General features: G+C 43.3%; 1 protein-coding gene across 16 annotated transcripts in view; it reads left to right on the forward strand.

The window, feature by feature from the left end:
* Positions 1-22,188, forward strand: part of AUTS2 (activator of transcription and developmental regulator AUTS2) — a 980,474-nt gene that overhangs the window by 815,947 nt on the left and 142,339 nt on the right. The gene's annotated exons all lie outside the window — the stretch shown is intronic.

Genomic DNA, 22,188 nt, shown 5'->3' on the forward strand with positions numbered 1-22,188 from the left:
ATTGGCAACTCAGTTCCATAATAAGGGCAAAGCAGACTTTGTCAAATCGGTACAGTGTAACTTGATGTAATAGGGTGGGGGAGCAGCAGAGGCCAAGGCACCAAGTGTAAAGGAGCAGAAGTGGAAAGGGCCTTATAATGAATCATGTATATATTGCATTGAATACGTGTGCCAAGAGAATGCAATTAGGCACTAAGGAATCTGAAAAGGTTTGCAGTCACATACATACTTTATAAGAGCATGATGAACTAGCAGATCATCGATATATTATGCTCCCTCCCTGTTTCACAAAAGGCTTAAGGCACTTTCTTAAAGTCACAGAGTCGGTGTCAGATGAAATGAGAGTGCAAGAGTTCCTGCCTTGTAGTCCTGTGCTCTTTATTCTTATACCTGTGTGATACTCCTGAAATAGGAGAGATAGTCCTGGAGTTAGGATTTTTTTTTTTTGTATGAATTGTTATTCTCCGAACTCATATGGGGGAAAGGAATGCACACAAAGTGCCTGTACTTTAACTGTAATACTATTCTCCTCGCATCTGTGGGGGGCGGAAAAAATAAGAAGAGAAATACCCAATGGATATATGATGCACCTCCAGGGTAGTGGTAACCACGTGGACCCATAGATGATGCTTCTCAGACAACTGTAATATTTTATTGGACTTTTTAATGCATCGTGGAAAAGCACGTAAGCCCCGAAAGTGCACAATGAGGGGAGCCCCTGGCGGAAACCCCGTGGAACGGTCAGAGAGCTACAGAGTTTAAGGGCCAAGTGTATTTGAGGCAGGCTTCGCTCAGCTCTGACTCTTTGTAGTAGGCATTGATGTTTTCCATTCTGCTGGTGTGTTAAGGATCAAGCACGGACTGTTTTGGTTCTTTGTCTAAAATTGCCCTCCTCTCCCACGTGGTTCCAAGTCTCCAGGCACACTGAATTTGTTTTGCTTCTGAGTACCGGGTGTCCTGTTGCACTAATATGTTCCACTGATGTCATCTGGCTGCATCCGTTTGAATTAAAGTGATCAGCAACAGGTGATATGGTGGGGTGATATTTCCTTGCATCGATTAAATATTTAATAAGATGATTGTTACCCGGCTTTTTCATTTCACTGGTGGGCGCTTGAAGGCAGACATTGTAATAAAACACGCCCTTGAGAGAGTGGATGCCCAAGGTGCATAAATCTAAGGGAAATGTCATGAGTTCGATGCTATGAAGGGATGCTGAATTTTGGGTATAGCACATTTTGATGTTTTGAAAGATGGAGGATCTGAGGAACTTCAGTCCCTGGAAAGATCATGGAGCAGATCCTCAAGGAATCCATTTCTAAGCACTTGGAGGAGAAGGTGGTGGTTAGGAAGAGTCAGCATGGATTCACCACAGTCAAGTTCTGTCTGACCAACCTGATTGCCTTCTATGATGACATGACTGGCTCTGTGGATACGGGAAGACCAGTGGCTTGATTTTAGCAAGGCTTTTGATATGGTCTCCCACGACATTCTTGCAAGCTAAGGATATACAGGTTGGATGAATGGACTGTAAGCTGGATAGCAAACTGGATGGATGGTTGAGTTGAAAGGGTAGTGATCACCGGCCCAAAGTCTAGCTGGAAGCCGGCAGCAAGTGGAGTGTCCCAGGGGTCGGTCCTGGAGCCGGTTTTGTTCAATATCTTTATCAACAACCTGGAAGATGGGGCAGACTGCACTCTCAGCAAGTTTGCAGTTAACACTAAGCTGGGGGGAATAGTAGATATGTTGTAGATCAAGGGTAGCATTCAGAGAGACCTAGACAAATTAGAGGGTCAGACCAAAAGAAATCTCATGAGGTTCAATAAGGAGAAGTGCAGAGTCCTGCACTTAGAACAGAATAATCCCATGCATCAGTACAGCCTGGGAATCGACGGACTAAGCAACAGCTCTGCAGAAAGGGACCCGGGGTTGGAGTGGACAACAATAAAAATATGAGCCAAAAGTGTCCCTATGTTGCAAAGAAGGCTAGCAGCATACTTGGCTGCATTAGTAGGCATATTGCCAGCAGATCAAGGGAAGTGATTGTTCCTCTCTATTCGGCACTGCGGAGGCCACATCTGGAGTACCATGTCCAGTTTTGGGGTCCCCACTACAGAAAGCATGTGGACAAATTGGAGAGAGTCCAGCAGAGGGCAACAAGAATAGTTAGGGGGCTGGGGGACATGACTTCTGATGACAGGCTGAGGGAACTGGGTATATTTAGTCTAGAGAAGAGAAGACTGAGGGGATTTAATAGCAGCCTTCAGCTCCCTGAAGGGTGATTGCAAAGAGAGTGGAGCTGGCCTGTTCTCAGTGGTGACAGATGACAGAACAAGGAGCAGCGGTCTCAAGTTGCAGCAAGGGAAGTTTAGGTTGGATATTAGGGAAAGTTTTCTCACGAGGTGGGAAGTAACGTGAGCAGTCATTCATTAAGAGTTAATACCATTTTTTGCCTGCACAGATATTAGTTGCCACTAGAGGACTCAGGAGCTGGGGCATGGCTAAAAGCCAGGACATCTGGGCTCTATTCCTTCTCTGGGTGGGCGAGGGGGCAGGCTGGGAGTAGTGTATCCTTGGATGCTGAAGGACTGCAGATTGCTCATTTGATCCCATTGGAGCATACCAAAGACCCCCCTAAAACAGTCAGGGTAGCATGGCCCAAAGTTGACCCTCACCTGATGTGGCATAACTTTGGGACACTCAGAGGGTACTTGGCATGAGCTAACAAGCTTTGACATGCGGACGCTTGTGTTTTAAGTGTCTTTAGTATGATCAAAGTGAAATGTGTAACTGCCCCCTTAGCAGCACTCCTGTATCCCCAAATGAGCCAGCCAGCTTGCGTGAAAAAGCACCCCTGTACATGAGTTAAAGGTCTTGTGCCCTGGTAGGAGTTAAGTTAGGGATATCACTGGAATTGTAATTCAAGTTAACTTTGCAAGTCAAACAAGCCCCAAGAGACTGTCAGCTCAAGAACATTTGCTGATTGTAACTCATCCCCTGAATGTATAGAGAGAAGTAAAAGCTTATAAGCAATTAGTGCCGAAAGCATTCAGGGGCGTTGTAGGTCAACACCAAAACTTTAATTTCTCCAGAAAACTAAGTGGAACCAGGGCCAACCTCATAGCCTTGCTGTAATGTGCTTTTGCTGTGACACATGAGTAGGTAGCAACGTTCTTCTACCTGCTTCAGTTTCTAAACGACCTTAACATGCAGGCCCACACAGAGCCTATTGTTGGAGTCATTATCATAGTTTAATCTCAAGGTAAAAAAGGCTTGGATAATTGTAGTGACTTCCTCATCCAAGAAGAAAGTTGGCACCCTTCTCATGGAGCACAAATGTAAGAGCTATTCTGGGCCGCTAAGACTAGGAGAAACCAGTTCCTTGTGCAATGCAGTGGGAATCTTGTTCTTCCAGGAATATGTGCATAGAGGTTTCTGAGGCGCACTTGCCTGGAGATTATTTTGCAGATTCAACTGCCTGTTGGCCTGCAGACCCACACACAAAAATCACTTAGATCATTTCAGCTCCAGCATGAGTTGCCAACATCTTAGGGCTGGGTATGCAGAAGTAGGTTGAGCTACTTGCTCAGCCCTGTCCTGAGTTTCATGCTGCCTTTTCTGGAAAGGTCGAATGGATTCTCTATTTAATTGGAATGAAACTTTACTATTTTTATGGTTCTGGGGTTTATTGAGCCTTTTAACTATTACGTGCTGTTTGTGTGGAGAGGGGAAGTCCTTTATTTATTCAGCACACCTCGCCTAGTGTACAGCGCTCTGTATTTGGACAGACAAAAAGCAATGTTCATAGCACTGAAAGTTTTGTACACTGACACCAGTCTTTAGGTTAGTGAAACTTAAGATTCTCTTGCCCCTGAAACTATAGCTGGTTTTTAATGTTGTATGAAGTGTTGCATGAGGAGTTGATATTTCCTCCAATTTTGCCATATTTCCTATGGGCTGAACACTTCATTCACCAAATGCTTCATATGGATTGGTATTTGGGCAGAAAAATCCAGAAAAAAATGCATATGATGTGAAAACACTGTATTTTCTAACAGACAGCATGCCCAGAGATCAAATGCACACCTCGTTTTTGGGAAGGCAGAATGAAGGGGGGAAAAAAAATGGTATTTCCAGAATTGTGCCTGCGTAGAGCAAGAAGAGAGATAAAAGGTCTGCAAGGCTGTGAAGGAGGAAAAGAGACACCAGGAGTAGTTAGCCAGAAGTAAGGTTAGCTTAATCACTGAAAAAGGAGAGAGGATCATTAACACCTGTGGAGTGAAGAACAATGAGCCATTAAATCAGCTGACTCCTTCAGCTGCTTGAGTAGAAATGCCACTGCTCCTTCTGGGCATTTGGTTTTGGAGTAGATCTCAAAGTGGGATGATTTTATTCTGGGCAGAAAAATCAGCTTAAGACATGCATGCCAAAAATCGCTGCTTAAGACGTGCACCCTAATTTGGGGCTGATTTTTGGGAAAAGGTTACATGTAGTATACAAGAAAATAGGATAGTCTTTTGGCGGCTTCGTCTGTCAGTTGGAATGAAGTGGTATAATCTGTAAAGAAAAGTTAGTTGTAACAGGGAAATGAGTGAGTGAAAATTATCCTAGGATACATGCAGTTTCAACGCTCAATGCTGGACTGGACTATTACCTCATGCAAAAACGAAATTAGAGTACAAGGTGACTCCTGTATGTGTCTTGTATTTTCTGGCCTGCCGGTGAAAGAAGCATGTAATATATATACCTAAGGATAGATGTAGTATTTTGCACTTTTATCTGAAGTTCTCAAAGCACTTTTCAGATCTTAAAAAAGTCACTCGGCAGTTCTGCGCGAGCCGAAATTGGAGTTATAACCATTAGACTCCAGTTATAACCATTAGACTACATTGAGCCACCAATAGCTGAAGTGATTTGGTTAATGTCAGACATTAAGGCAAAGCCAGAAACAACAATTGATTCATAATCCCTGTTCTGCTCATTAGATGATGCTGTTCTCTTCCTAGGATAAGCTCTCAATTTACCTGTGGTGCAGGGTGAAAGCACAGGAGTGGCTTTGACTCTGATCTGTGGGTTGACCTTGGGCAACTCCTTTCCCTTCTCCATGACTCACTTTCACTGTCTGTAAAATGAGCTTACATCCTTTGAAGAGCAGTTTTGGCTCAATTGATGAGAAGCACTGTATAAGAGCTGGGTATTAATAAGATTACTTTTAAAGGGGGCGGGGGGAACCTCTCCTCTATCTCCTTTTATTTGTGTATGCCTACACTAAGTGTTTATAAATGTGTGTGTATTTGCAGCCTCGAAGACCTAAAACTGTTCCATGTGGTTAAGGCTGTTTGATGTACGAACTTCTTTAACGGATGCGAATGGCGTAGAAACTTCGTGTTTTAACTAGTTCCTCCTAATACACATCAAGTGGAAATTCTAACACCAGCATCATGCTTCGTGTTATCTTCATGCCTATAAGTATTCTTATTCAGACGAAATGTCCTGGCACTCAATACAGGAAATCCTCCCATTTCCCTCACGCTGACTCATAATCCCAACAAAACGAAGATCTGGTTGTCATATGGGCGGCAAAGCTTTCCTTTTGCCTCACAAATAGTTTAGATCAAAACACCTCATTTAAACACAGATGTTTTCTGCTAGTGATTAATATCTTTCCTTTACTTCCTCCACCCCACTTTTTTTTTCCTTTTTTTTTTTCTTTTTTAAGAGGACGCCTTCCTTTTGCAATCATCTGCCAGCTTAATGGACTTAATTTCAGCACTGAATAGAAAGACTGGATAAACAGGTTCATATGAAACATGAAGCTGACCTGAATTTTCAAGTCAAGCTGAAATGAAGCCATTTAAGTTTTCGGGCATGTCTTCGCTAGCTTTGGCTGAGAGCACAAACATTGACAGACACATTCTCAAATAGCTTTCTCAAGTGAGAGCTTCAGTGGGAGCTGTATGGTGTTCAACTCTTAGCTACTTATTTAAAGTCTAACTTGGAGCATTTCTTTTCAGAAATCTTGGCCAAACACCTTCTCTTTTCTCTGTGAGCATTAGGGCTCATGCCGCATGTTTTCTAATAGTAGTTTTCCCCGGTTTTCTTGGCCAAAAATTCCTCGTTCTTCCTGGCTACTGGCAAAGGATATCTTGCATCTGAAAGCCTGTCCAACTTTAGCCCAACTACGTAGTTGGGCCAATAAGAGAGATCACCTTAAGAAATCCTTGCCTCTTCTTGTCTGCTAACATTGTGCTCTGTTGGCCCATTATCTTCCATGCTAAAGACAGCTGCATTTTGCTGAGGCTGAGCCTGTAAATTTTTACTCCATGTGGGTGAGTCCTTGCTTTCAGTAATAGCTCCACTGAACCATTGCTTACATGAATTGGATCAGGAGTCATTTCAGGAAGGTGCATTTAATTACATCAGTGTAAAACTCCATTATTTTGGAAAGTGGGTTAGGATGAACTGGGCTAAAAGAAAATGAAATACTGAAGTATTAGTATGTGGAGTCACATGTCTAATGGACATTATTGTCTGACATTTTTCACAAAGAACCATGATTGGTACATGTTAGAAAAGTATGCGGTCTTGTGATGCGTTTTTCATTGCAATTTAAAATTGCTTTGTATTGGTTTAGAAATAAATTGTTACAGATTTTTTTTTAATCCCTTTAGGGAGAGTATTTATCACATATAACATTTCCTCAATATTCTGACTTTTCAACACAGTTAGCCTCACTGTCGGTGATTTGCTCTAAGTTAAAATGGCAAGAAAAAGGCTCCAAGTGCATTTTGAGCTGTGCTATCCGTCAGAAGTCCAGCAGTATTTTGTTCAAAGTGAACCAAGAGCTGTGGGAGATTTTCAAACTGGGGGACTGTATTTGTGAGACACACAAAGCTAACGGTGTACACGAAGTGTCTAGTTTTTCTTCCTTTCTTGGGGGGGAGGAGGGTGTTTCAAACACTCATTACATTTTCCAAAATGAGATCTTGGCAATGGGAGGACAACAGATAGAAACATAACTCTTTGGATTCCCAGCAGAAGTCTCATATGCAACGTGGAACCGTTGAAAACCTGTTGACCTGAAAGTACAGGCTGCCAGATATTTGCTCTGCGAATGGGTGCGTGTGGTAGAGGAGCTATGCTTTGGGGGCAGAGTGAGAAGCTGGTGGATGTAGATTCGTAGTGGCTGGGGAGGGTGGGAGGCTTGTCTTCGTAGCCAAAACTGGGCATAGTGCAGATACTCTAATAGTTTTTTTCAACACCGCTTCCAGTGCAACCTGGTTCTGTTCTGGGTCTCTCCTAAACAGGGACCCTTAGTTGTGTTTCACTCGGTTATCATACGCGGTGGCTCTGCACTATGCTCTGGATGTACTGCCAGGGCCACTGAATTCATTTAACTTGTGATGTAAACCTGACCAGTATTTTAATGGCTCCTTTTGATCTAGTGCTGGGATTACAATTCAGCATCGTAAAGCACATTTGAGTTTAATTAGAGGGGTTTTTTCCCCCCTCTAGTTTTGAACAAAGTGTCTTGGGAGCCAGGGGATCTTTTTTATTCGGAGGACTTGATCCTGTTTGTGATAATCCCTTGAACAATCTTTGTCGGATTTCAATGCAGGAATTGCATCCAGCCAAGTCTGCTTGGGCCTGGGATCAAGTTAAGAAAAACTGCCTGAGTTCCTGAGTGACATTTTTAAGAACACGGTCTGTGCTTTGCATTTATTGAATAACGTCTGGAACCAGCAGTTTCACGTGTCTCTTGGATTGCATTGCCCTGATTTTGCATATTTCTGGGACCTGATCCACCAGTTACGTGTCATTGACTTCGACTGCTTTCTTCACTTTACTATAATAAACTTCAAAAGGTGTATTTGATCTGCCAGCATGTTTTCCACTGTCCACCAGGAGTTCATTTCAGCTGTGCAATGTAACAAATACTGCACATTAGGTTAATTTTCATTTCGGCTGTAGTGGGACTTCTCATGTGAGTAAAGGCTACAGAGGATCAAACCCCAGGTTATTAGTCCTCGGTACGTAAAGGCCAAAAATTAAAATATGCTGAACAAACACTAGATATTTTTAAAGCTTTTTAAAAGCTTTTTTCCTCCTCCTTTTTTTTTTTTTTTTTTTTTTTTAAAAAAAGATGTTTCATTATCGTAAACTTCAAAGGGTACATTTGATCTGCTGGTATGTTTTTGACTATATCCACCAGGAGTTCACTTAAGCCAAGCAATGCAACAATAATGTATGTTGTACAGCTGAAATGAAAATTAACCTAACGTGCAGTATTTGTGACATTGCACAGCTGAAATGAACTCCTGGCGGACAGTGAAAAACATGCTGGCAGATCAAATACACCTTTTGAAGTTTATTATAATAAAATGAAATAAAGCCACTAAGGGAAGCCTTGAAAAAAAGCTTAAGAGGGCTACAGCTGTGGTATTCTATTCTCTTTTATTTGCCTTTACTTAAGGCCCTGATCCAAAGCCCATTGAAGTCAATGGGAGTCTTTCCATTAACTTCACTGATCGTTGGGATTTGATCATAAAGGCCAAGCCTGCCATCTTGAGAAGCACTTATTTCACTAGTAGCCCTCTTGAGCTTAGCGGAATCTGAACCTTAATAAGAGTTAATCACTTTGTAGATATTTTCCACATATGAAAATTGTAGTATCCTGATTTCAGAGATACTGAGCACTCAGCGCTCCTGCTGCCAAGATCCTTATTCTTGATAAGCTGTATATTGGTCCTGAAGGAGTCCCACTGAAACCAGCGGGAGTAACAGGACCAGGCCTGTTGATAAAAGTTGCAGCTGCAGATCCAGTACTTCTGAGGATCAGACCCAAAAGAGTAAACTGTTTTCTCTAAGTACCAGCGAATTTTTGTTGACATCAGCAAGTTAAATAAACCAGCTTGCCAGCAGAAGTGTTCTTCCTTCTAATCCTATAAAGTGGTGAGCAACATCTGTAAGGTGACACTGAAGCTACTGGGAGTAGAAAGTGTGCAGAACGGTTAAATCTGTCTTTTATAGAGAACAACCCAATCTTAACAATGGGACTGAATAGGAAAAGCTTATATTATTGGAGCTGGCCTTTATTCCTACATCCGTGGTGCGTCTACACGATACGCTAACTGCACAGTAGCCTAATAACACTACGCAGTAGTGTGCTGGGCAAAACCCGTACTAATAAGCTACTGTGAAGTAGTATTAGGCTACTACGCTGTTAGCATCTGTAAAAACCCATGTGCCGGTGCTACTGCGCAGCAGCGCAGTTACTGGGCATTGGTTTAGTACTGGGTTATACAAGTACTAAACTTAATGCGCCATAACTGCGGTGCATTAATGAACATGTAGCTGTATCCCCAGTGGTGTATCAGTGGGGAGTGCTGTGGACAAATAAAGTAAGACACACAATTTTGGGACTGGATTCACTTTGGTTCATCTTATTTTCCCCTCCATGTAAGGGGAAAATATTAAAAATGCAGTGATTTCCAGCCCAGATGAATCACCACTTAGGGCTGATGTTGCGTCTATGAGTTCTCTGACAAAAATGAGGCTACGGCAATGCATGGCCCAGTAGGAGGCCAAACAAGCTACTTTGAACACCCAGACTCACATGAATAGCTTTTGTGCCAAATGATCACATGGAAATCATTGTAGTACATGTATTAGTAGGTCCTTGCAGATTGACTGGGATTTTCAAGGGAGCCTGAAGCAGTTAGGTACCCAGTTCGTGCTGTGTCAGTGGGATTTGGGGTGCCTGGTTCCAGCCTTGGTATGCCAATGGTAGACGCCATTTGGTTAGTTCAGGGCTGAATTCTTCAAAGTGCAATGCTTCTGGATTATTACAGGAGGACCTAGGGGCCTCAGTGGATATAAGAGTCCCTTGTTCAGTACATACGCATAGAAAGAGAGTCTTTGGCCCACAGTATTTAAACTAGAAATAGACATGAGAGCTAAAAACTGGGACGTAGCATTTGTGTAGCCCCATTTTACCAATGGGTTTACTGATGGGGAGCTGAGGCACAGACATTAAGTGACATGCCCATGGTCACAGGGTCTGTATCAGAGCCAGGGATGAACCCAGAGATTGACTTAAAGCAGGAGTAGGCAAAATGCAGCCCACGGGCCGGATGCGGCCCACCAGGCCATTCCATCTGGCCCACGGGGCCCCTAAAAAATTAGAAAATTAATATTTACCTGCCCGTGGCTGCCTGTCATACTGCCCTCGATGGCTTGCCAAAGCTCAGTAAGCGGCCCTCCGCCCAAAATAATTGCCCACCCCTGACTTAGAGTCTGGTGCCCTAACTGCAGCACTGTCCTTTGCAGTTTCAGGCCTTTTACTCTTGCTGAACTGGGACTGGATCCTGTAAATCTTTCCTTTTGGTAATGCCCGGTCCTATTATGATCTGTTGCATTGAAGGCACTGTTGTAAATAAGAAGTACTTGCATAAAGAAAGGGTTGCCGACTCGGGAGCCTTTTAATTTATTAAGCAGAAGAGGCACAATCCTGCGATGCACTGAGCACATGGTGTCTTTCGGCATTTGGTCCTCTATTTTCCCTCTATCGTTTCCTGATATTAATCAGCTGCAAGCTGCAACTGTGCTGATCCGAAATTATATTTGTTTGACAGATCAGGCATTGTCCCTGTGTTTCTTTCTTCTTTTTTTTTCCATCCCTTTTTTTAAGCAGTGGGCATTCCCCACAGAACGCCAGAACTGAATGAACTGATTGCTTAACCTCTCCTGACTCTACCCTGGTGGTAGATCATTAATGGTGTAGAAAATGAGGGCCAGTGCTGGCAGCACAGGGTGGGGTGTGTGTGCATCTTTAAGAGATTTATGTGGAGGTCTGAGATGAGGAGACAGCACTGTGGTATATCATCATGCAGGAGACATCAGAGACGTTCTTCTTCGCTTCGGTGCATTATCATAAAAAGTGATTTAGACTAGAGCTGATTGATGCAAATGGTCCTCTGTTCTTTCCTATCATTAGCGGCCTCTTTCAGTGGCCAGAGGCAGTGATTAAAGCTGTCATTTGGAGCTGCTCATTAAAGACAAGCGCCTGAGTAGCAGGAGGAAAAAAGGTTGGAAAGGCATGATTTTTTCCCCCTTCCTGAAAAAATGCATTATCCCTTTTCCAGTTCTGGCTCTACAGGGGAAGTCGATATTTGATGTGACAAGGGATGCGGACTGTTTAAAAGAATAACATTAAAATGACATTATTGTCACTTTATATTTTGTGGCAGCCTTGCACAATTTAAAAAGGTAATCATCAAGGTATTGCTGGGTGGATTTGCTATGTAGCACCCTGGTGGAATACGAAGCAGCTTCTTTCACACAGGCCAGGGATTGCACGAGCTTGGATGAGAACCGGCGGGGGGTTTAATGACTGCCCTTTTGGGGGTTCAACCACGAAGAGGGGACAAGGCACATGCGAAGATTAGCTTTGACAGGCCTCATCACAACAGATTTTCCCTCTGCCTGTTGTTTGCATTGGAAGTGTCTTCGAGCAAGAACTTATTTCACTTTGGGTGTGATTAGTTCCTAGCCCAACGAGGCCCTGATCTGGGTTGCGGTTTCTAGGCAATGTCACACTGCAGGCGATAGTTAATGACAGATGACTGTTAACAGGACTTTTGCAATTGTGTCCTAAATTAACAATGGATGTTCTCCTTTATCTGTGGGAGGGATTTAAGGACACTCCTTTCTAGGGACTGGGGCTTTAGCTTTGGTCAAGGGAAGCCTGTGTTCAACTTCTGCTTTGCTTCTGGGTTCCCGTGTGATTCAGGTAAGTCTTAGTCCCAGATCCTTAAAGGTAATATGTACAATAAAGTGTGGGGCCTCAGTTCTCTATCTGTGAAATGGGTATAATAGTACATAGTAACTATGCACCTAACTGGGGGAGTGTGAGGACAAGTACATAAAAATTCGGACACACAGATACTACCATGATGGGGCTATGCAAGTTCTTAAGAACAATAAAAGAAACGTAACTAATCCTTCTTCAAATCCAGCTAATACGCGGTGCATGCTGGCAATATGCTGTGGCGATAGGTTGTACAGGTTAATTGCATGTTGGGAAATTGTTCTCTCATGTGTATGCACACACGCAAGTTATTGTAAAAATTAACACATTTTAAAGAGGTCACAGCCTGGAAAGCTCAATGAGCAGATAAAGTGATCCGTCAGGAGAGTCTGAATTACTGCCCGTCTAAAAGGGGATACTGAAAGATGACTGAGAGGGAGTTGAGAGGATGGTGAAAGAATAATGGAGCATATTTGTGGGGAAAAAAAGTCAAACAAAGCTGATTGCTATAAACAGAGCCTTTTTCTTTTAAAATCTGGCTGTGCATCAAGGAATTTCCTGAGGTTCCTATTGAATTATGGAAACCCTTGGTTTATTTGTTGGTAATTTACCCTTACATTTCAGGGCCTGCTTGTTTGGTCATGTGGTTGTGCTCTGTAATTTGTATCTTCTCTGGACATTTTCATTTTCCCTTTAGGGACTCCATGTGAGACAAAGAGATACTGTGGTAATTGCAAGGAAGGACTGGCTTTTGTGACGAGCAACCAGTACTTCACAGAAACTGATGGAGAGCCTTTCTTGCTTATTTAAGGCCTGATCCAGCTTGTACAGCAGTCCATTGTATGAATGTATATGCTGCCTATCACAGGTTATGCCCAGGATAAATTCCCTGTCATTTAAAATGTCCGAATAAGTCGGCTCCTCTTGTGGTGTACAGGCTACCCTGATTTTGGCAGTACTGGACTTGAAGAAAGGTCAGGTTTCAAAGATAGACGCTCTGCTCCTGAAAATGGCCTTCTGCCCATGCTATCGAGTTCAGCCCCAGGGATGGAGAGCAAGAGATTTCCATGCGATGGGGCATCAACTGAATGACCTCTGTGGAGGGCTGGTCAGAAAGGGAACCAAATGGCTAACGCTTTTGGACTCTCTTGCTACCCAAATGGGAATTTGGGTCAACGTTTTTTAGTTAGAAAATATCCTACCAGATCTGCCTCTTTGTTGCAGGTCTTTGGCATGTCTCTGGCATGCTCTCTCTTGCTCTCATAGCTTTTTTTCTCTTGTTGCCATTGCTGCCAGCCATTTTGTGTTCCTGGAGGTGCAGGGGCTTTGCTGCCTTGAGGTTTGCTTTTCCTCGCTGAAGTCCGTTTGCTTGATTTGTGGCGTGACAATTAGTTGTCACTGGGGGTGGCTGGAGGAATACGGGTTGGAAATGAGCAGCAAGAGCAGATGACCTCCCGCACATCCGAAGGGCAAACAGCCCGAATGGTAAAAGAAGATGAGGAGGGGGATGAAGAAGTCCCTAAAGTGTGCTGCATCTGCAGAATTGTCTCTAAAGAAGAAAATTTGTAAGGTGTCAGCGGGCTGTTTAGCAGGGTCACAGTGAGCGCTACCTCTGTATTAACTACTAAACTAACAAGTGGACCATGAGAGCCATTTAGATTGAATCAGTGAATCGTAAAACTTGGAGGTGGAAAAGAGCTATTAGATCATACAGTTCATTTCCTTGCCGTTGCAGGATTATTCTCTACAGTACATTTTCTAATGCTTTGTCCAGTCTATTAGTAAGAGTCTCAAGCGACATGGCTTCCACCCGTTCCATAAGGGAGACTACCACAGGCTAACGCACCTTGCTGCCGGCGGTTTTGTTGGTAATCAGCCTAAATTGCATCCCTTTCTCAGCAACTGCGGAACACCACTAATGAGAGCAGATTAAAATGCACATTTTGATTTTATTCCATTTATTTAATTATTTATTTATTGCATTTTGAAGAACACGGGTTGATTTAGCTCTTTCTGTTTCATTCTGAGTGCCGCGTGCTGAACGAGGCGGCACAGCGAGTGAAATGATTTGTCTGATCTTGATAGCGATTTATTTTACAGTTGTGGGCAGTGCCATAGGTGTACAGGACGCTTGAGAGCAAAGACGGCCCCTGTCCTCCGGCACTTACAATTTAGCACGGTTTCCTGCGGGCAGTCAGAGCGCTTCATTCATCTGGAGCGTCACTGATTTGAGGAGTATGCCTAAGGCGTAGCAGTCTGCTGTACGCAGGATTGATACTCCGCTTTAGATTTCAAAATAGATCAGTTCAAATGTAAGTGGAGGAGAGCATTATAGATTAAGCCACAAGATGTTTAAAAGTTCCCTTTTGGGTTGTACGGGCATTGTTACCGGAGACCGGCCTACAGAGCATAGCATTTTCTAGCTTGGTTAGTATTTTAAGTAGACCAAGTCATTGCACAGCATGTGTTTGTATCTTTCTTTATGTACGTGTCCCCCTGGTTCCCTGTGGCTGTCTACCATTCTGTGGAGTTATTGATAGATATTCACAATCAAAACTTACGCCACGGACAATGAAATCACGCTGTGGCCTCTCAAATGCTAGTCGCCTTTATTTTATTTATTTATTTTTTTTAAACCATGATATAGAGAAGTTGCAATAATTTTTGGATACATTAAAAATAACAGTCCAATGATTTCCTTGAGAAATCTGGTACTGACATTAGCCTTTAGTTACGACATTGCAATTATCTCCATGGCAACTCATTGTGATGTGGCAGCTGCAGCGACTATAGGTTCACAAGCTCCCGAGCTGGAGCTGAGAAAAATGGAGGTTTCTCATGGGACATGTTTCCCAGGGCCTGATTCTCCTCCGTCTTGCACCATTTTTAAACTGATGAAACTCAACTGGTGTCAGTGGAAGGATGCCTCATTTATACTGCTCCAAGAGAGAGGGGCAGGCAGCCCCCTGTATTCATATAGGGTTCTTTCAAGCATATTAAAGTGCTATTTCTTGCATGATCTGTTACACAAATTAATTTTGAGAAAACTCACAGCTGAGCATGGTACTTTTAGCCCATAAGGTACAAGAGTGCACGCTCAATGTAGATGGCACCTTTGTTAAATGCAGAGCTGGGTCTTTAGTTACAGAAACGTTATGTCTTATCGATGCATAAACACTGTCCTGGGAAGTCCTAATGGGAAAAAATGAGAGAGGATTTAAAAACCCTTGAAGTCTAAAAGAGATAAAGAGCAGAGTCCCGTCTGAAATGTACTTGGGACTGCATTTTCCAATACTCGGTGTAGCCCTTAGATTCCATAGTAATCGTTTTTGCAGAAAAACATCGGCTAGGTAAATAGCTAGGCAGAAGACCTCTTTAGTCTCTAACCATTTATTCAGGTGCTGATGTATCACAGTCCATTTGGAGCGAAGCTGCATTGCAAGCTTTCTCCCTTTTGAGACCATGCCAGTGTAACTGAACTGAACTGGTAATCTGTTCTTACATCAACACCCCCAGGGAAACAGCAAGTCCGGCTGACATGTCAAGGTTGAACAAACTCACTTCCAGTGCTACACTGGCAATTTTCTCTGTAACCAGCAGTGGCAGGAGTCAAGCCTGTAGCTTATTCAGTGCAGCAGTTCTCTTTCAGACACTTGCTCAAGCCAGTTTGCAGTGGAAATGCATTGCCAGGTACTCCTGTAATTTGTTGGGTAAACTTTTAGATTATTCCCATTCCCTTGTTGAAGTCATAGATTGAGTGGTAATGAAGCCCATTGTGTAGCCTGCACTGCCAAATGTAATGCTTTACTGTCTAATCATAAGCGTCATCTTAAACATTTATCAGACCAGCAGGTTGAAAATGCTGTTATCTTTCAGTGCATGCATATATGTATATGTACCCACACTTGCACACACATGTATGTGTGTGCGCAGTAGCTGTTACCTGCTAAAAGAAGAGCATATTTCCTGCACATGGCAGAACTGAGGGAGGGAGGGAGGTGGGTGGGTGACAAAATCTCTATGCAGTACCATTCCTATAAAGCTCTACAGATGCATCTGATACAAGGACTCCTGTGTTATCCTGATCAACTTAGTGCTATTGCAGTATTGTTCCCTTTGTTGCAGTTATTGTGAAAACCTAAAATAAGGGGGGTTAATTAATTGACCCAAATAAATAACCTAAGAATTAGGTAATTCATTACATCTACGAAGGCATTTTTCCAGACTCAGTAGAAGCTAGAAATGTTCTAGTGGACAGACTGGATAGCAAATGGGTAGGTAGATAGCTTTCTTTGTGGAAACAAAGAGAGGAAGTATGACTAGAGAGTGCCACGAAGCCGGTGAGCTTCATCTAAGTAGTGATCCTGGCTCTACATTGATTTCCTCTGTGTCCTAGAGCAACTAGGATGTCTTCCCTGCCTTGGTTTCCCAACCTGTAGCATTGCTGATGTATCCCTCTTGGGTTTCTGATAAAGAATAATTCTTCCATGCTTGTTTACAGGTAGATGTGTTCGAAGTAGCATTATGTTCAAATGGACCAGCTCATCAGCATCTCATTACCATTCATGACCCATGGACTCACGACTTCATTTTCCTACGTAAAGAATCAAACTGAAGTCTGTCATAGCTTGGTAGATACAAAACCAGAAATCTGTATGGTACAATTAGAGCTCTGCACTGTGCAGGGATTTGCTGTAGGTTTGGGAGTCCAGAGCCATCTCTGAGGGTGCAGAGATCAGCCTAAGGATGGAGGAGCAGTAGCAGATTCAGACTCGGGTCAGATCAGCCCCCGAGGGCCGTCCTAAGAAACATTTCTGCTTGAACACCAAGGTGTTGCACAGGTTCGAGTCACCCGTGCCTCCATCTCCTCCAGCCTCCCTCTGCTGTGCCTCCATCCCAGGTCCATTTCATCGACAGCCCTTGTACCTCCTGCGCGGTTCATGAGGCAGGGGTGGAGGGGTTCCCTGTAGCACCCTCTGTGGGGGGTGGATAGTGCGTCATTGGTGCCCCAGAGCAGTGTTGAATGCGGCCCATCTGTACTTCCTAAACAGAAATGCTTCACTGAAAGTAGTAAGCGGCTGATCCTGTTCTCACTGATGCTAATGACAAAGCTGCCTTTGACATGAGGAGGGAACAGGACTGTAGCCCTCAGGTTGTTTAAGTCTGCTGAGAAGTCAGCAGACCAGCTCCTGACAAGCAGCATATGAGAAAATGCCAGCAGTAAGATCACATTCAGATAGGGGTAGGGGGAACAAATCCAGAGAACCCATGCACATTCTGGATCAGATCCTGATGCACGTAACTCCTACTGGAGGCAGTGAGGCCGATCGGCTGCTGCCTTGCACCTTGTGTGATGTAAAATGCCCCCACTCTGATATAATATAATACACATTTTCCATTTGTACTGATGGAAGTAAATATACCAGGATATGTAATGGAGAATGGAAGAGGTGTAATGGAGGGTCCAGTGGGTCTAAGATTTAGCCCAGGCATCTCAACAGGGCTGAGTCTCTAAAGAGTTCATCCCTTGACCTCTGGTGTTGCACCTGAACATATTTGACTCCTGTTAAATCTGACTGTACCATTGTTTTGCTGTGGTTTATTTCCTGGCTTCTGCTACTCCTTCTTTCAGTGCATTCTTGTGGGGGTTTTTTATTTTTGAAACGCAAAAAATGAGATCTCACCCTCCCACAAAGCAAAATTGATTTTTCTCAGCACTGACACGTAAGGTTTGCAAAATATCTCTATTTAAAAGGTTTGACTTTCCACCTGGGATCCCCCAGTAAATCTGTCTGCCTCAGTGAGTGGAGATGAGAAAACTTTGAAAGGAATTAACATTTTTCTGTAAACAGGAAGGAGAGCCCCCTTTGGGTTAGCATATTTAGCACTGTTTTTCTAAGTATGATCTTAGTTACAAGATTGGGTTATTGCTTTGTTTCCCCCATCTCAGTGCATTTGGAGATGTATACGGCATACACAAAAATAGTAGGATAACCGATTGACCCTGAAAATATTTATTATCAATAATAGTCCTTCAGTGGGACTATTCACAATAGAAAGCACTGTACTTGGTAACATGGACTCGATCAACATTTCCCATTGATTTTTGGGTCAGGCCCAAAGCATCTGCAGCCCTGGGCCCTATCATATTTGCTACACTGCAGAATTAATCCGACCATGGCATAAGCAAGCCCAGTTTCCACTGGTTTCCTCTCCCTATAACCTGATAGCACTTTAAGTTTGCTTGGTGTTTCAGTTTCTATGTTAATTCTCTCCTGACCCTCGTTAGCCAAAAGGAAAAAACAATTCTGAAAGGGCTTGATTTCCTAATATTGTATCTTCCGTATCTGCAATGCCTGTTGTGGCCTATTAAGAATTAAACTGAGATCACTAAACTCATTTCATATATGCCTTGGGCCCCATTCAGACCCTGGTTTCCCAGCAAAGTAAGGCCAATGGATTAACATTTCACCTAGCTCTATGGAGTGGTTTTCATCTCTTTTAATGCCTTTGGCATTAAAAAAAAGAAGGCAAGAAAGAAAGATGCTTTGACTGCAACCCAGCATTTTGTGAGTGCATTGGCAGTGTATTTACTAGGATTATTATGTGGTGTGCTGGGTTTTATCCTGTTTCCAGTGGGAGGAGAGGAATGGGAGAAAAGCTTATTGCATCTTTATATTGTTAAGCAGTTTGTCTGGCCACAAAATAATTAAAGGGATTTGGGCCTCCCTTTTTAAAAGAGAGAACAGTCTTCCCTGGTCACTACCAACAGCATTAGCTGCTGTCAAACAAATTACAGTATGGATGAAGCTGTGGTATTGACATGTGTGACTTGATCTTTTTTAATGGGGGCACCACGGGGGTTTCTGACAGCCCCACTGAGCTTAATGTTCTGTAAGGAAAAACAGACACCGAACTGAAGGACATTTCTAATGGGCTACGCGGTTAACCCCTTGCTACCAGCAGGCTGCCTCTTCCTGCAACCTCTTTCCCTTTTCTTTCCCCCCCGCTTGGCAATTGTTTAAAGGGGCCTGTGGGAGCCGACTTTGTCTCCATACTTGTGATCTTGAATATGAGGCAGCGTCCAATGCATCGGGAGGCTCTGGTTTGAAGTAGCTCGAGTCATGGACTTTTTTTTCCGCCTCCTTTCTTCTGCTTTGTATATAATGAAAACCAATGGCTGGAAACTCTAGGGAAGGAAGATATGTAATTATTACAGTGAAATGTTTTAGTAAATTGGAAACATTTCAATATTAACAACAGCTTTATATATATCTGTGTGGGTGTGGGGTGGGGGTGGGGTGTGTGTGTGTGTGGTTGTCTGTTTTAACCTTTCCGTAATCATTAGTTCAGAGGGATAAAGAACAAGGCAGCAGTGAATTCAACACTGCACAACAGCAAAATGTCTGGAGTATGGGGAATTTGACAGAGCGAGCTGCTTTTTTACTTTAGTGTGTGCCTGCGTGTGCACGCATTGCTCCTTTTCCGCCCTGTTAGCCAGCTTCTAAATCTAAACATATTGTGGCGAGAAGCGTGGAGGATGCCATGTTTTGGTAGGAATCGCTCTCGCCTTCGTATCTTTATCATCTCAGCTGGTTGCTCAAAAATATTGCGGGAGCCTCTGGGGACGCAAAGCATTGACAACATCCATTTTGTAGGAATAGAAAGAGTATCCTGATGGGAGCAGCTGCTGATTGAAACACTTGTTTCACTTAAAAGTCCAACCCAAATGTTAGTTATGCCAGGTAAGCACAGCCGCCCGCAGTAAGCTCAGTGGCTGTGGGTAAAAGTCATTGATCTGTTTTGGGTTCTCGCCTAATTTCCAGTCTGGTCCAGTCACTGTAACAGCTCACTTAATTCTTACTGGGGCCCAGTTTTCCAAATGGTACGATGTTTATAATAATAGTTGTCTGCTGTAGAAGGGTACAGTGTATTTATGTGAAAGTGGAAGAAGCACTTTGCTCTCCTGTGCAGCCTTTCATTGCAGAGTTGGAAATTTTATTACCCTTTATTGTTAATTGGTATGAGCAATAGCTCTTGAGCCCTCTGAAAGCTCTTAGCATCTTGTTTGTTTCATGCAACTTGTATGGAGGAGTCTGTTAGCTCTTGAGATAGAGGAGCCGTTAGAAAGAGGATTTACGGGGGGGAGGGGGGGGGATGGATATTCAGCTTTATAGGAGGCTACTGAGCTCATGTGACAAACCTGGAAGGAACAATAGAGTTGGGAGAACGAGGCGCGTGGTGACTTCGTCCAAAAGCAGAACTTCTCCATCTTGTATGGGAACTGGTGGAGGGGAGCGAGGATGTCAAGAAAATGCTGTAATAGAAAAATACTGGGGAGAGAAATTCAGTGAGGAAATACTGGGGAGTTTGCCCCCTATAAAACAAAAAACAAAAAAACCAGTAGTAGTCATGACCGGAGGACTGCAGGAGGCACAACGCCACCTAAAACTCACGCTAGAGCAGAGGGGCTCCATGTTGTAGCCAGCACAGGGTTGCTACTTCGTACCAGTTTAGCTATGTCTTGACAGTCTTATTGACCCCACTGTATGCCACACGTTGGCATTTGTCACAGAAAGGTTATAACCACGATTGCCATGGGGATTTTACTGTGGTCTTCACTGGGAGGGCAGCATCAAGCGGGTGTTGAATACTTTTGACTCCGAAAAAGGGTGACTTGCATTCAGAGAGATTAGGAACTTCAATCTGGCCAGTGCCGGTATGAAGTGTAAGGACATGGACCTTAGCAAGAACTGATCCTGTATTATTAATGAAAGCATTGCTCGGTGACCAGGGAGTTGCCTTTGACCTCGGCGACACTTGAGGGTGTCATCAGTTTGCTGGAGACTTCGTATAAACCAAAGACTCTTCATACATGCCCACTGTCTGCCTGGACCACTCCTCTTTACCGTCTGCGTGCCTGAGAATGAACTTTCAGGCATGTAGGGAAGTGGTGATTTATTCGTGCTCCTTGCAGATGGTGCCTAATGTTTCACCTTGCTTTCCTGTGTCCATATACCCCGCTAACACTTGTGCTGGAGCACAGCAGTCTTGCACTCCCTGCTGCTCATTTGGCAAGGGATAAGTGCGGATAATATTGTGAGCAGATGACTAATGGAGATGGGAAATGGTCTACTATATTTAAAGTTTATAAACACCAAGGCGAGGGGAGGATTGTTTGTAGTGCTATGAGGAGCCTAACAGGGAGAAATGGGATCCTTTTTAAAAGGGGGAAGGGCAGTCTGGATAACGGGAAGGCCTTTTGTGTGGCAAAGTCTGGTTGAGCAGTGGAATTCATGTTAAACTCATGGAGCTGACGGCTGGGGGACATTTTAAAACCAAGCCAGTAAAAGCTATAAGAAAATATACTGCAAGGCACAAATCCTGGACTGAATATGCAAGATGACTTATATGACTTCACTGGGCTTTGTTCTGTCTCCAGTATCATTGATTTCCAGGGTTGTAACTGGTCATTGTGCCATACCAGTGAATATTGAGATGCAGCAGCAATGCTTTTCGTTCTCCAGAGCTCTTGCCTAGACCTCGCTACTTTTGGATCCTGGAACGTGAGCATCCAAGGGGAAATATAATTACGTCCTTACTATCACACCCCTGATGGTAGTCTGTAAGATTCAGACAACTCCAGTGTTTTGTGATTTCTTAGTTATACAAAAGGTGATTAAGGCAATTAGATGAGTGATTAATGTTGCTTGGTCAGAGGCATTGACCGATGTTGAACCAAGAAGAATCAATGGTGTACAGTAGCCAGTGATCTGAGGTAGCCTTATAAACAGAGATCATGTAATGGTATATATCACGAGTCGGTTTGTAGACCTATGCACAGACCCCCTGCTTTACCGATGCACCATGATTGACTTACGCCCTGGTATAGTGAAAAGAGCACATATGGAATAAACTACATGGTTAAATACAAATGCTTCAGTTTCCCTTTGAAATGTGTTATTATTGGCTTTATTTAATTAAATATGGATTTGTACTATAAATATTGGCAATCATGGAGCCCATATTTCAATTAATGCATCATTTATATGTCATGCGTGCTTTGTAATTACTGGAATGTGGAAATACAATGAATTGAAATGATTTTCTCTCCTCTTCAAATGAATCTGAACAGGTTTGGATCAGATCAAAGCTGTTTTTTTACACCTGTGTGTGTGGATATGTGTGTGTTTTATGTGCCTTATGCATGCTCAGGCAAACAGTAGATTAATGCAAAATTTTGCTTGCATACACAACTCAAGGGAGGGGATTTTTGACAGATTAGTAACATACTTGTTTGAGGAGAGAGTCGCCATCTTAAAGAGAAGGTGTACAGATGTTGTGTAGGCGCTGTTTGAAAATTCATGGCAGTTTTTCAA

The sequence above is a fragment of the Crocodylus siamensis genome, chromosome 13, assembly GCF_052110815.1.
Source record: "Crocodylus siamensis isolate JL-2025a chromosome 13, ASM5211081v1, whole genome shotgun sequence".
NCBI lineage: Eukaryota > Metazoa > Chordata > Crocodylia > Crocodylidae > Crocodylus > Crocodylus siamensis.